This window comes from Rhea pennata, chromosome 2 (genome assembly GCF_028389875.1).
Source record: "Rhea pennata isolate bPtePen1 chromosome 2, bPtePen1.pri, whole genome shotgun sequence".
In the NCBI taxonomy this organism is placed as follows: Eukaryota; Metazoa; Chordata; class Aves; order Rheiformes; family Rheidae; genus Rhea; species Rhea pennata.
Window position 1 is genome coordinate 94,116,512 of NC_084664.1, and position 15,180 is coordinate 94,131,691.

At 40.0% G+C, this 15,180-nt stretch overlaps 1 protein-coding gene across 4 annotated transcripts in view; it reads left to right on the plus strand.

Moving 5' to 3' along the window:
• The window catches only part of JARID2 (jumonji and AT-rich interaction domain containing 2), a 228,358-nt gene that overhangs the window by 133,221 nt on the left and 79,957 nt on the right, over nucleotides 1-15,180 (plus strand). Inside the window, exon 1 of one of the 4 annotated variants that reach the window (XM_062569928.1) lies at nucleotides 8,253-8,311. The exons of the other annotated variants lie outside the window; for them this stretch is intronic. The gene's annotated coding sequence lies outside the window, so the exon portion shown is untranslated. Of the gene's footprint in view, nucleotides 1-8,252; nucleotides 8,312-15,180 lie in introns of those variants that run through there. 4 annotated transcript variants of the gene reach the window in all.

The following is a 15,180-nucleotide window of genomic DNA, read 5'->3' on the forward strand; positions in this document are numbered from 1 at the left end:
CAAGAAGAAAAAAAAAAATCAGATGATTAATGTTCTTTCAGTATTTTCATAAGTAACAAACAGAAGTTATTGACGTGGATTCTTCTATCCAACAACCAAAGCTGTAACAAGGTACAAGCCAAACAGCCAGTTATAACAAGGTACAAGAATTTGGGAATACTTTAACTGTGCAGGTAGACAGCTACGTAAACAACTGGTTGAGATTTAGTAATTCTGATTTGCAGCAGCTCAGAATTGTTAAGCAATGTCCAGTTCAAACTCGCTTGTCCTCACCTGCCTCCTTTTCAGAAGTCAGAGTTGCGGAAGGAGAATGTCACGATCTTGAACTCGAGCACATCATCCTGGCCTTCCCCAGGTGATTACCAAGGGAATTTCCATTGACAAGATGTGTGCGGTTGTTTCTGTAGTTCCATATATGGCAGATGTCCTTTTAGCTGCACAGCTTGATAATCCATCCGCACTGTTGTTTACTTTATTCAAACATCTAACCCCTTTATGTGAGAGGCTGGGTGTTGACTGCTTAAATACCAAGGAGAGATTGCTCTAAATCAGCATAGGAAGTAACAGATTCTGTACTGAAGGACCTTTTTTCCAAGAAAATTTGTGTGTCAGTGTGAAAGAGGTTTTTTGATGCAAGTAAATCGCTGATAGTGTATGTGAGAGGCTGGGCTACATTAAGGAATAACATAGACTCTTTGCTGTATCTGATTTATATTGGCATTTTTCGTATGCATCTGTGCTGTTATGTTTGACCTTCTCTCATGTTGATCTTATGGATAGCACAGACAGGTTCTCAGCCTGCTACTACTGACCTCTTGGAGGGAGAGGACTCATCTCTCCAATCTGATCCTTTTTACAATCTCCTTGATTCATTTCTCTCTGAAAATTATCGTCCTATTACTCTTCTGTCTGGAGAGTAAGCTCCAGACATTTATGGCCGATCTACTTGCGTGGCATTTCACAAAGACAGGATGATGTTAAAACTATTTTCCATCAAGGACTATCTAAGCAGTCAGTGAATGCTCTTTCTTCCCAGAGCCTCATGCTACCTCAGAAGAAATGTTACATGCGATGGACCTTCGAAGGGATTTTGTCGCATCGGTAGAGACGCACTTGCTGCTGTGCTGTTAGCTATTTCTGACTATTGCTGCTCTTCCAAAGTCATGCCTTCTCACCCTAAATGGTGGATATGTGGATAACTTGAAATATGTGTATTTTTTTCTTTTGGGGCTTGTTAACTCATAGGTAAAATGCTGTTTCCTTGCTGAAAGAACATTGAGGCCCATGAGATCTCCTGTGACATTATTTGTTGATAATGACCCAATTTCCATGATCCTGAAGCATGAATGGAGGAAAAAAAAAGATCAGATATAATACAGATGAGTGATTTCATATTTACTCCTCCAAGCATAGTCCCCAAATGAATTTAAAATCAAAGATGGGGGGAGGGGATAGACAAAACAACTGTATTTGAAGATCACCGCAGTACTATGATTTTTTTTCTCTCAATAATTATGAAGAATGAGATTCTATTTAAAATTTTGTTTCCTAGAAATTAACCATACTAGCATGTGCACTGGTCTTATTCTTTTGAAAAAGAAGAAGTTACTTAAAGAGATAACATTCAGCAGCATCAGGTGTGGATGAGTTTTCAGAATTAAATGAAACAAACTCGGTTTCCTGCATAAAATCAAAAATTGAGCTTAAAAAGATGCCAACAGACGAAAATAATTGTAGCAAGAATAAAAGGCTAAGCACAGAGAAGCAGAAACCTGTTCATGAACTAAAAAAGTGAAACGCTATAATATTTGGCAGTTAAGTGGTTTACTGAGATTATACGTACTAACAATTGTTTGAAGTACTGCCGCTTTATAATGGTCTTTTGAAGGGTTAGGAAACAAAGGATATGGGAAGTCAAATGCAGTCTTAAGGCTGTTGGTATTTTCTACTTTGTAGTAATATTGGGCTCCTAATCTTTTAATTCAGTCCTACATTTGGAATGCAAAGCTGATTTGCCAGAAGAAATTTTGCATTTTATTCTGGTAGGCTGAACATAATTTAGTAGACAGTATTAGCATAACTTTTCCAATGTCAGAATGAGATCTCTGAAAATCTTACATGCTAAACACCGTAAGATCTAGTTTGGATTTTAACTGAAGTTTAAGCAAACTAATGATGGAAACCTCTAGTTTCCTGGTTTCCTTTATATGGATATTTAGAGGAGAGTTACTATTGGCTGTTTGCGTGTGTCATAATTTTCTCTGTAATTCAGAGTGTTTTGTATCTCTACTGAATGAAAGGCTAACGTGGATTTGGAACACTGTTGTCCTGTGTGTTCTGCAAACATAACAAGTAAAATACCTTAAACTGGAAGTGAATTCTAACACTGAGTTTTACGTGTATGCTTTTAAGTATTTGAAGATTTTATTTATACTGTATTCTGGTTTGGCAAATGCTAAACTACAGGAAATCTTACTCCATTTCTATTTTTTTTGTGGGCAATCTGGAACCTGCACAATATTTGAATGGTAGGAATACATTCCTGACATGGCCTTTGCAAATGACAATGTGAGCATGGACTACAGGTGATTCACCAAAAACGAGCTGTAGTTTTTCTATTAGTAGAGTTATGTGTCAGATCACAGCAGACTTTGTCACAAGCAGAGAGTGGGTCTCAAGTCCCTCAACTAGCTGAAAGAGTTGTGGGGTGGCGTCAGCACTGGCCCGAAATAAATAGGGCAGTCCTTGCCATCAGCATCGTAACTTAGACTATAAGAATTTTCTAGCTCTGAACTAAATAGAAAAGAAAAGAAATACTGTAAATATCTTTTGTGGAATCTTCTCAGGTCTCTGTGTTGATATAAAAATCACACTGACATTTTACGTAAATGGCCCAGGTTCTGCTGGTTTAGTGCTTTACCTTTATTTTTTTCTCTGGCTGCAGTAGCACAATATTTCCTGATAGAAGTTAATTTTTTCTTTTTAGTCTGCATGTTTGTATTTTTACTATTTCAATGGTACATTTATCGTGAAATAATCTATACAGTAATGACTCTGCCATCATTATGTTTTGATTTTATGCTTTATTTCATGGCTTTCATCTCTTGGAATTTGTTCTTGGCTCTGATTAAATAAACTACAGCTTAAGGGATCATTGACCATGTGGCAAATTATTTGCCACTTTTTTTCCAGTTGTATTACAGTCTGTTTCCACTGGTAGCATCTTTCTTTCAGCTTTCAAACAAGTTCTCCCCAGAGTTTCTCCATAGTAGTTACTATGGAGATTGCTGTCCACTCCTCTTGTTCTCCCTTCTCCTCCTCCTCCTCCTGAGCTCCTGCAGCTGTTATTTATCTTTTCGATACAGGAAGTAGATTTTCTACAGATCTCTTTTTCTAATGTCTCTTCTACTGGAACATTTGCCGGTAACACTTTTCAGCTGTATGAAATCCTGTAGATACACATTTATATGAATGAAAAATCTGGGGTATGAGTAGAGCATGTGGAGATTCCTAGTTAAAAGGGTCACTGCTGTAACTATTATCTGATTTGGTCCGTCTTCACAGTTCAATAGTTATTCATGGGAGTCATAACTCTGTAAAATGAATTAACTGGTAAGGTGTGTGTGTGTACGTATGCTGAGTGTCTGGGATGGCTTTTAGAATGTATTTATTTTAAATGGCAGCTTTCGGAATTCAATATAAACATATTCTGGTGCAAGTTAAAATTTCTCTGATGAAGAAATGAAAGCTGAGACAACACATCGTTAGCCTTTTAAGTCTGAGAGGCTTTTCCTTGCACATCGTCATAATTTTGATAGTACTTTATACAGCTTTATATATTCTGACTTTAACAGAGCAACTTGGATGTTGTTTGGATTGCTAGCTATTTTGTCACAGATAAGATATTTTCCTTTGCCTGCGTGCCTGTTTAGTTCTGATCTCCTTGTCTTCTAGAAATGTTGTTTCATTTGATGGTGACAAGGGCTTTTGGAATGATTTAGAGAGATCTGAAATGCAATTGTGCTCTCCCACCAAGAAGTTCTACCACAGCTGCCTGTCCTTGGTGGCATCCCACCCCTAAGGCTGCTGTAGCAGCACTGCTATTTTGAAGAATGCTAATTTTTTGCTGTAGCTGGGTCTTCAGTTTTTGCTTCTTTCTTTGCACAGATCTTGCTCAAGGTGATTATGAACTGCTATGTTGCACTGTTTTTCTTTGGCCTGCTGAGCACTATCATCTGTGGCTCTCCACAATCGGGAGCCTACTGAGAAGTCCTTCGGTTTTATAACCGCATAAATACCCTACCTTGGGCTGTTGGTCAGATAATGCAAATCATTTTGCCTCCTGTTGAGAGTGTTGAGTTGAAATTACAATCTAATAGCCTGCTATGCAGCTGGCATGGAGGGGATGTGATAAGGAGGAACATGCTTTCCCCCTGCCCCTTTGTGTTGGCTCCGGCGTGGTTGTCACCTGGCAAAAATGATGGCGAATAGTTTTCTGCTAGGTTAGTGGGAATCACCTCAGGAAAAGGTCCTCTGAGCACCTCAGCAAGTGCAGTGGAGGTGGCAGAACCAGGCAGCTGTGGGGAGGAGGAAGATAGAGCAGAAGAGGAGGAAGAGCAGCAGCAACGCTTTGCTCTTCCTGTGGTGCCAGTCTGTCTTGTCAGCTCAGCCCTCCTCGGTAACTTTGTTCTTGAATTTATTCTAAATAAACCAGTGCCCCATCTGCTTTGATCACTGCTCTTCCCTAGTGAGGGAAAGGCTCTGAAACCCTGTGCTTTTGTTTTCTGCTGTCTTTTAAATGTTGTTCCTTAGATTATTCCTTGCCCCGTGACAATTTGTCCTGCAAATTGTCAAACAGAATGTGCATTGAAAAACAAGTTATTCTAAAATTTTAACTCCCTTTTTAAAGGGAGAATCATGTTTTTCTTTTACATGTATCTACTTTGCTGTGTAAATAAACAGCTGGGACTTCTTCATTACTTCTCTGTTTAGTGTCATTGTCTTCACACTTGCACATTGAAAATCCTTAAGTTTTGTAATATAGACTGGGAAATCTTACCATTCCCTCGACTTTTAGGTCAGAGCCTGAAACCAGGCAGGCCTGCTAATCATGGTATCTCTGTGCAGTTGGACTTTTATGTTTGTCTTACACTAGCAAAATTGACCATTATTGATTTTTCTTGAAATCTAGTTCATCTCACCTCGTTGATAAATAAGAGAAGAACAAGAAAAAATGCCTCTGGCACAAATTCTGAGAACTTCATTTTTAAACCTCTAGACCCATGCAGTCCTGTTCTGTTACCTGAAAATTTGACTGTTAAGTACTGAGCCACAGCTAGGCAAATGTTACTTCACAATTCGGGTTTCTTTTTAATCAGTTTTGTTTCATTCCAGTTAAATTAGAAATCTCATTCAAGTTTACCCTTGATACAGTGCTGCGTGTCATACCAGTTTGCAGATGAACTGCAAAATAAACTTTAAACACGAATCAGATGAGAAATGGAAAAACAGGGGAGATAGCATTTGACTAAAGGCCACACTATTCTTATTAGGAAAATTAACTGGAATAATTCTAAGAAATACACGAAAAAATTATTATTTCTCCTATGAAGCTTACAGTCATAAGACCCTACTAAACATCAATTCAAACATTTATTTTCCTGTGTACGTTAAAACCACAATAACTCCGTGTAGTCTAATACCTTAGGTACAGGGTAAGGAACACACGTATTCAGATCCTCACCATACTGTGTGGCCTTGCAGATCACTTAATCTCTGCATCTGTCTTCCACCTTCACAATTATTGGCAAGGTCTTGAGGGATTTAAAATTTGAGTAACATTTTTATTGTTTTGAAGTGTAAAGTAAAATTATATATATAAAGTGTGTGGGTGTGTGTATATATAATGTATATATATACACACACATGCACCAAGTGTATTTACATATAAAAGTGTTATTCTGCTTTATATATTTGTGCCTCCAGTTACTTTTTCTTATATTAAATTAGTATAGATGTTCATAAATAAACTAAAATGAAGTTCTCTCCCTGAAAATGTATTTTGAAAGTACTATCTCAGTAAAACTGCATTCAAATCCATTTTAAAGTGACTAGAGTCAACTCCTGAAGCTACTGCAAGACAGTGCTTATTCATTATTGCTTTCAGTGGGGCAGACATTGTCCCAAACATCTGCATGTTAAAGAATGCTTTAAAGGAAGTGCCCTGCTTTAGGGTAACATAAGTGTATTTAGAGTAACACTTAAATGTTCTATTTTGCCTGATTCCCCAGCAGAGAGTCTTGTTTTGTTTTCCTTTCCAGTGGTAGTAGTCTGTGTAAACTAGAATTTTACACAGCAAAATGAACGGTCAGAAAATAACGCCATATACTTTCTGCTGTGTGTTTCCATCAGTTCTTACCTGGCTCCACTCTGCTTTCCGCTTTTACTGAAGGTGGTTAGTGTGAACTCTGAGAAAGCAAGTGTTCAGCGAATGGATGGCTACCAATACGGGTCTCAATTTTTGCATCCTTGATTATTTTAATTTCAGAGAAAGATGTCGGCTTCACCTGCGGGATTGTGTTTGAAGCTTTCTGTATATGTTGCTCTTTAAGGTTGACGTTGCATCATTTCCTCTGAAATTGTAGTGTATGTAGGTTCACTAATTCAGCGAGAGTGCAAAGAGCGTGCGACACACTCAGTAAACAGGGAAGAATGTGTCTGTTACGTTTTTATTCAGTGTTACAGCATAATTCAATTAAAATAGCTTTTTAAAATAGATGAGATTTAGAAGTGATCCTGCATTTCCTAGCCCTTATTGAATTTCTCTATTTCATTCACAGAAGGTTCACAGTAAGGAACTTTATTTCAAATTATTTTTTAGTTGCATCTTTTTGAGTACTGTATTTTTTCCATTCGCTTTTTAACTGTCCAACTACAAGAAATTTAACTCCTTTAGCTATTTGAGGCTTGTCTTTCTCTCATTCTTTGGTGTTACGTGCTGTCTTTGGTTCAAGCCTTCAGATTGATTTGCTTCTCTATCGGGTTTTTACATGCTGTTTCAAAGCACTCTGCCTGCTTGGCGATGCAGCTGTATGCTAATTGCCCAGTTTCTGCAAAACACTGACAGGTCACTAGCCAAAATATTCAGTCTGCTTGCCACGAAGGAAGGAAATGTCTACGCTGGGCTGGGTGAGGAAGGTAGGGTTTTGGCCTACTGATGTGTTTCTTCTCAGCTGGAAGAGAAAGACTCCTTGCTCCTCTTCCTGAGACTGAGCTCTTACGCTATTAAAAATGCAGCTGTGCCACACCATTATTTCTAATTTTTAGCATAAAAGGCAAATTAAAAGTGAATTTGTTAGAGGTGCTTGTTACTCTCTCTTCTGGAAGGAAGTGTTAGCACTGACTTTTAAAGGCTCTTTGGATCCTACATAGGGTTTTACAGGGGAACAAACGATTACATTTTGGTGTCCACGCAGATTCCAGACCCTGATACTTTCCTCTTCTGCTTCTCTCTCCTGTCCTCTGGGTGGGCTTTTTTACAGACTCTTCTAATTGCTTGGGGACATGTCTGTTAGGATTTTAGGTTCCTAACTAAAAAAGCGAGCCAACAGAAACTTCTTGAAGTGGAGACTGGTGGAGATGTACATCTTCAGTAATTCTTTTTTCTATTACATGGTGGAATACACAACTGAGTGCAGAAATCATGGAAGCGTTCTGGCTTGCCAGGTGAAAAATGGATTTTTCTCTCATTAGGTAGTAGCACAGGGGTAACGTCCACTCAGAGATTTGCTTCTCCACGGGACAGTGTTTTTCATGGTCCAAATACAATTAGGAACAAGAAAACCTTCTCTTATCATTTCTGGATTTCCCTCCCAGTAATAAGAAAGAAGGATAGTAATCTCTTTTCCTTGTTTGCTGCTGCTTACTCAGGTTTCTGTTTTTAACGTAGTAGGAAGAACGCTCTGCTCTTCTGACTTAACCTTCTCTGAGGTTAACTTCGTAGGTGTGCTCGCTGTAATTTTGTATGAAAAGCCTTGAACCATTCAGTCCTTAAAAAAGGAATTTGTTTTCTGTTTGTGTGCCTCTCTGTACATTTTAGTGATCATTAGACAGTCCAGGATATGTGAATTAGTTGTTGACTTTTCTGCTTTGTTTGCTTCCCTGTTTGTTTCTCATTCTGCTGTTCCCTTGGACCGTCCCAGCCTTTTCTACTTAAATGTTTTTCTGCTGGTTTTTATTCAACAGAAACTGCTTCGTTTCCCAATAGGAGCCTAAATGAAAACAAATGCTTATGGCATTTCCTGAACCTTAGGTGAGCTCCTATCTTTAATTGGGAAGGTTTGGGGAGTGGAGGAAGAAGTCCACTGGTCTGATTTGCCTCGTGTTACTGGCAACAAAGCATCCGGGAACTATTTGTGCTTAGTGCATTGAGCCCTCTGTGCTCTATAGACAAGTGAGACTTTCTGAGCGTTTGAATACAGTTTATTCTATCAATTAAAAAAAGAACAAAACAAAACCTGTCTCGCACATTGTTTAAATACCTATTAAGCTCGTGAACAGCATACTAATTTAGGTGGCTCCATATAATGAGCTCTAAATTTCTGAGTCATGTCGGCTGTAGAACCCTTTAACAAGGACATGGAAAACCCCACAAAAAAACTTAATGTCAGTCTCAGTTCCTTAATTATTTTAATGAGTGTAGAAAATGAAAAGCTCCAAAGCGTTGTGTCGCAGTGGTTATTTTCCCGATTGAATATCAGAGGGAGGATTTATGAATATTTCAACTGTATTGCCGGGGCGGCTATAACGTGGAGCAAGGAGGCCTGAGCGCTGGTGGTATTCAGCCACGGCAGCACACCTCATCAGCCAGCGGTCCCTCGGGGCTTCTTCGACGGGACGAGATGGCATTTGGGGGGCTGTTCCCCCCCACGCCAACACCTTTTGGCAATTGCTACTACCAGCATATATAAATCAGTAACCTCGTGCTGGTGTCGCAAAGGGGATGTCACAGCGCGCAGCTGCACTCTCCCAGCTCGATAGATGGACAAACTTAATATTTGAGGTGTGTGCGTGCACATCAGTGCAATGCTTGCCTCCAGATGGGTGTCACGTTGAGTTCGTGTGGATTTTAATTAGCCGATGCGGTGATGCTAGGCACTACCTCCATTTCAAAACATATACATTTCTTTGACTGTCATTTATTCTTCCTCTAATACACCCACAAATTACTTGATTCTGTTATATAGTCCCTGTAGGAGATGCTGCTGTGCGCGTGGTGAGAGTTTGTACGCTGTAACTGCATTACAGAAAGTACTCTGCTCATTCCTCCGGAAAATGCATTTATATCAGGCGACGTGGCACTTCCTCGTCTCTGCTCGGGGACTGTCCCTCTCTTCCACGGGGTGCGTTATCAAGTTGGGTATCTTCAAGATAGATTTCTTCATTACCTAATGATGCATGAAACACAGCTTAATGCATTTATCAGTGCTTTAAATTTTCTGGCCTCACGCAATGAACTTCCCACAGTGTGAGTCTCATTTTTTCACAGCCTATGTTATTTGTGTTCTTTGTAAATGTGCTCATTATACTAAAGAGGGAAAAATAAAAAACAGAGAACCTTGAAAAATGCCAGCCAGTGAGAGATAAGACAGTTGTTTTCTGGTGAACAGGGAATATACTAAAACTGGTGGTGCTAGAGTCGTCCTGTGGTATCGATGAAAACAAGCTGCTTACTGACTTCTGTATAAGCCAATGCATAGCTGAGCCTTCCTGCTCCATATGTTCAGCAATATTTTTGGAGTTGTCGTAGTGAAAGTTGCAGTTTATGAAGGCTTCTTTTTTTTCTTCCTAAAGGATTTTATTTTTTCTTACAGATTTATACTTCTTAAAGGAAATAGAATAGCTGTACTTTTTTAGGAGATGGTATTAAAAGGTGTAGCTATTTCTGTTGGATAGCTGTTATTTTAACTATCTGAAGTCATATTTGGTACTCATTGCAGTCTGTTTGCACTTCTTTGGAGTAGAAACTTCCTGTATTGCAGACTTCCTTACTTGTCTGGAAAGAATTGCAACGGCAAGAGGTCCTTCTTTCTCCCTCAGCCCACCACCCAGTAGAGAAACAGATCCTATTCCTTTGCTTCTCAAACAGATTCACTTCAGTATCTTAATTCTTGCAGCAACAAATCATGCCTATCTTGCTGACAAGTTGCTCTTAGCACTGTGAAACTTAGTTTACCTTATTTTTTTCCTGTAGGTGGTGTTGTTATGAGAAGCAGAATAATTCCATTTCCTTATTTATATTCATAGAATCAGTAGAGTTGGAAGGGACCTCTGGAGATCATCTAGTCCAACCTCCCTGCTCAGCAGGGTCACCTAGAGCTTGTTAGACAGGGTTGCATCCAGACGGGCCTTGAAGATCTCCAGAGAAGGAGAGTCCACAGCCTCTCTGGGCAACCTGGTCCAGTGCTCTGTCACTCTCACAGTGAAGAAATTCCCCCTCACAGTCAGGAGGAACTTCCTGTGGTTCAATTTCTGCCCATTGCCTCTTGTCCTGTCACATGGGACAACTGAAAAGAGTTTGTCCCCATCCCCTTGACACCCTCCCTTCAGGTACTTACACACATTGATAAGATCCCCCCTCAGTCTTCTCTTCCCCAGGCTAAACAGACCCAGCTCTCGCAGCCGTTCCTCGTAGGGCAGGTGCTCCAGCCCTCTGATCATCTTTGTAGCCCTACGCTGGACTCTCTCCAGTAGCCCCATGTCTCTCTTGTACTGGGGAGCCCAGAACTGGACACAGCACTCGAGATGAGGCCTCCCCAGGGCTGAGTAGAGGGGCAGGATCACCTCCCTCGACTTGCTGGCAACACTCTTCCTAATGCACCCCAGGACACTGTTGGCCTTCTTGGCCACAAGGGCACCTTGCTGGCTCGTGGTCAACCTGTCATCCACCAGCACTCCCACGTCCTTCTCTGCAGAGCTGCTCTCCAGAAGGTCAGCCCCCAGCCTGTACTGGTGCCTGGGGTTATTTCTCCCTAGGTGCAGGACCCTGCGCTTGCCCTTGTTGAACCTCATTAGGTTCCTCTCTGCCCAGCTCTCCAGCCTGTCCAGGTCTCTCCGAATGGCAGCACAGCCCTCTGGTGTGTCAGCCACTCCTCCCAGCTTGGTATCATCAGCAAACTTGCTGAGGAGGCACTCTGTCCCCTCATCCAGGTCATTGATGAAAAAGTTGAACAGGATGGGACCAGTACCGAGCCCAGCCTGATAACTATTTGCAGACTGATTTTTTTTTTCACCCTCTGAGGGTCACCTTAGAGATTCTACAAATTAAGCTGCCTTAGTTTGTCTGTGTGTTTCCTGTCTAGAAATATGACAAGTTGGGGAAGAGGAGAGAAGTACTTTGTTTTATAGTGGTCATAAGAATCATTTAGGTACTGATGTACCCTAGCTTTTGACATGTCTCATTTTCCATGGCAGCTGTCTAGGTCAGAGAGATTGATGTTTTGGGCTGCAGCTGATCCAAAGAGAGTGCCTGTTGCATGATTTGCGGTCACCAAATGGAATGAAGGATACGGAACCATTGCCAGGAAATCCTCGTAGAGAGCTTCCTACTACCAGCTCAGGAGGAGAGCTGGAGTAACATCCACCCATTTTTTTTTTCGCTTTGTAAGAGTTAAGCAAGTGGGAGATGCAATCCCGCAGCAGATCAACAGTGCTTGCTTTTATACTTGCCAAAAGTTGGATAATTTTCTATGGTTTTATGGTTGTGAAAATCCGTAAGTTTGTTCCCTGTGACCTGGAGAAGCTCGTGGCCACTACAGTGTTTTTGTCACAGGTGTCTTTATCTGCTTCTGTTGGCTTCTTGTGAAGATATAACCCACTCTCCTGTTTTCGTCAGTCTTTGGCTTTTGAAACCTGCTTTCTTCAGGGGAATACTTGGATGTATGTGACTGCTCTGTCCTTCCAAAGGAACTGGTCAGTAAAACTGACTGCTCTCTAATACGACACTCCTGATGCTGGGCAAATCTGTGAGCAATAATAGTTGGTTTTTGTCACAGTTGCAGTTCAGGGTGATAACACCCCATCAATTTCATTCAGATGTAGAAAACCCTTTGTAAAGGACTAGAGCTGGAGACATGCTTAAAATCTTATTTCCCCCAGAATCATATTTTGCAAGTATTATGGTATCTGGTTTACCATTTAGTAGGGTATGTTTTTTACTAAGTCAAGATGAATGTTGAGTTTTGGGTTTTGTTTGTTTGTTTTTGTTTTTAAATATCTTTTTTTTAACCCCTGAGGGAAGGGGAGAGGTCAGTAAAATGCAGTTAATTATGACAGTTTTATTACCACATTAAATTATGAAAATACTTTCTGCAAAGTTTATTATAGTAATGTAAAAATCGGCTATTTATATTTCTGATCTTCATCACCAGTCCTTGGTTCTTTATTGCAAGAACTTATATACATAAATCTCTGTGTGTGTATGCATATATATGCACATGCTTTTGTATGTGCATACATTGAAGTAAAACTCAACTATATAGTTTAGTTTTATTCAATTTAGGCTTTGTGAAACAGTGCATTCATGTTGTCCTAGCTAGGATCACACAATGGCTATGAAGAGTGATATTCTTAGCAGCCCAGTTATTTCTAGTCTAGGACAGTTGGAGTTCATACCTTTTCGAAAGTACAGAATTTGAGTATTTAGAGGTGAAATTGTGGCTTAAGTTTCTGTCTAGCACAAAGGATCTAGCACAAAGCCTGTGCTCCATCTTAAGTAGAAAACCATTACAGAAGACAGTAAGTTGTAGAGTAGATAAGCTGGAATCTGAAACAGTTTTTAAAGTAATTTTAAATTTGCTAATCCAGAATCGTTCATGTCTTAGTAGTGGTGCTTTGCAGAGGTCTTTTTCTAGATCAGTCTTGTTAATTCCACCTAAGATGTAGCTTTTAAATTAATGAAGTTCAATCAGTGCAAAAGGCTGTATGGACAGTCTATCTTTTTGATTTATCTGTCAATGAGACACTGGTTTAACCTACTCTTAACCCATAATGGTCCACATGGATTTGCACTGATTTAACAAAACTTATTTAATTAAATTGGGGCAATCATGTGTTGCAGCAAGGCCTCAGGAGAAGCATCTCCTGTTTTGCCTTTTGGCATTTTCTTCCCTTGGTGATGGTATGATAAAAGATATATATATTTGTTGACTTTGTTGACTTAATTCTCACCTTCAAGCTATTAAGATTTCTTTAGTGCTAACAGCAATCACTTACACAATCTATTGTGGTTGCATTTGTAGTTTGTTTGTTTTTTGAACAGCATCTCTATTTACTAGACCTATAATTAATATAATTTAAAATAGAGAACATGCTCAGGGGATTTATGAAATACTCTAGTATTTGTTTACCTGTAGCTTATATTCTTTCCAGCAGTTGGCTGATTATGAAAAAGGTTTTCAGATTTCCACAGTTTTCAGATGAGACATGTCATTAGCCATGTTGGAGTTCTCCCTTCCATATTCAGTCTTCTGTTTCTTGTAGTACTTCCATGGTTTTTTAGGCAACTTCTGCTTTCCTGAGCATGCTTATGGCTTTTTGTGCTTTCTAGCAATGTTTTACTTTCTTTTATTGCCCCAAGCTTCATTGCTTGCTTTCTCTTACTGCCCAACTGGTCCTTCCGATTTTGTTTCTGTTATTCTTCAACGTTTTTTTATATGGCATTTTCACGAACTGCCTTTCAAATGCATGGATTTTTAGCTCTAAATGAATTGATGCTGAGGTTTTGTCAGAGTTTATATGGCAGTTCCATACACACACACACATCTTTCATAGGATTTTAAAACTACTGTCTCCTTTCTTCTGGTCAACGTCTAATTTCAGACTGAAAAAGAGACTGTAAAGTTAAGTGATTTGCCCAATGACTTGCAGTAACTCACTGGCAGAACATTAAAACCATTTTCTTCTTGGCTCATTGCTATGCCTTGCTGTTCAAAAGAACATGTGTATTGAGGAGGAGAGACTGCACAAAGAAACACCAAAGGATTTTGGACCTTGAAGAATTGACATGGCTGCGCTTGGGAAAGTGAGATTTCCATGTGAGGGACCTTCTGTGCCCTACCAGCAAAAGCAACATGTAAAGCTGCTGAGTAGATTTTACTGACTGGCTATTGCAGATGCGGTTTTAACTCTGGTGGGATTTGAGAGATGACCATGGCCACCTGGCCAGCTGGAGTGATGGACACAAACATCTCTCTTGCAAAGAAATTCTTTGAAGAAGGCAGATCTGGGAAGGAAGCTTAAGCTTACATATATAATCTGCTACTGAGGAAGAGGTTGCCAATAAAATAAAAAGTACCAGGATACAAACAGGAGCAAGATGTAAACAGGGGCTAACTGTACATGTAACAGTTCATATTTGAGACTAGGTGTAGCAGTTCATATTTGGGAGTAGGTGTTAGAGGTGTAGAGCAGGCTGAAGTATATATATATATATATATATATATATATATACACAGCTGGAAGTATTTATCTGCCAGATCAAGTCAGTAGTGCAGCACGCTGAGGGAAAGGCATCTCGCTCCCCGTCACAGAACAGCTCCGGCATTGTTTACTGGTAGCCTAAAATGGCAGAAGATGGACCACTCTAAGTAGGAAATTAATGAAATAGTTTGGGCGTACTTAGACGAACAGAGCTGCATACTGAAGGTGACCTTACGGTCGTAAGTATGTGTTCCTGGAAATCACTAGTGGCCTGTTCCTGGAGCCTCTCCTAACTTTGCATCAGTCATTTTCTTCTTGCTATCATATATCCATTCCGACTGAAGGTGGGAAGGGACGCACTGGCTGGACATAGATGATTAATAGTAGGCCAGGTCAATATAACGGCACTTCGGGGACTTTTCCAAATAAGCCTGATGCATGCTAGTATTCCAGTCTCTTCCAAATGAGAAGTTTTGCCTCGTGGGCGTGCAGATGAGCAAGTATCAAGCTTTTATGCCTCTCAGCTGCGTTTGGCACCATTGGTGTAGACAGCGTCTGAGATACCTTTCTCTCTTTCTGTTTTCACATGTATAAGCTATGGTTTTGATTCTGACAGTACAGTGAAGAATAGTGGGGGATCTGGTTTTGGAGGGGGCAGAAACACCTTGTCAGAATCAGGCCTTTTCATTACTTAAAAAGAAG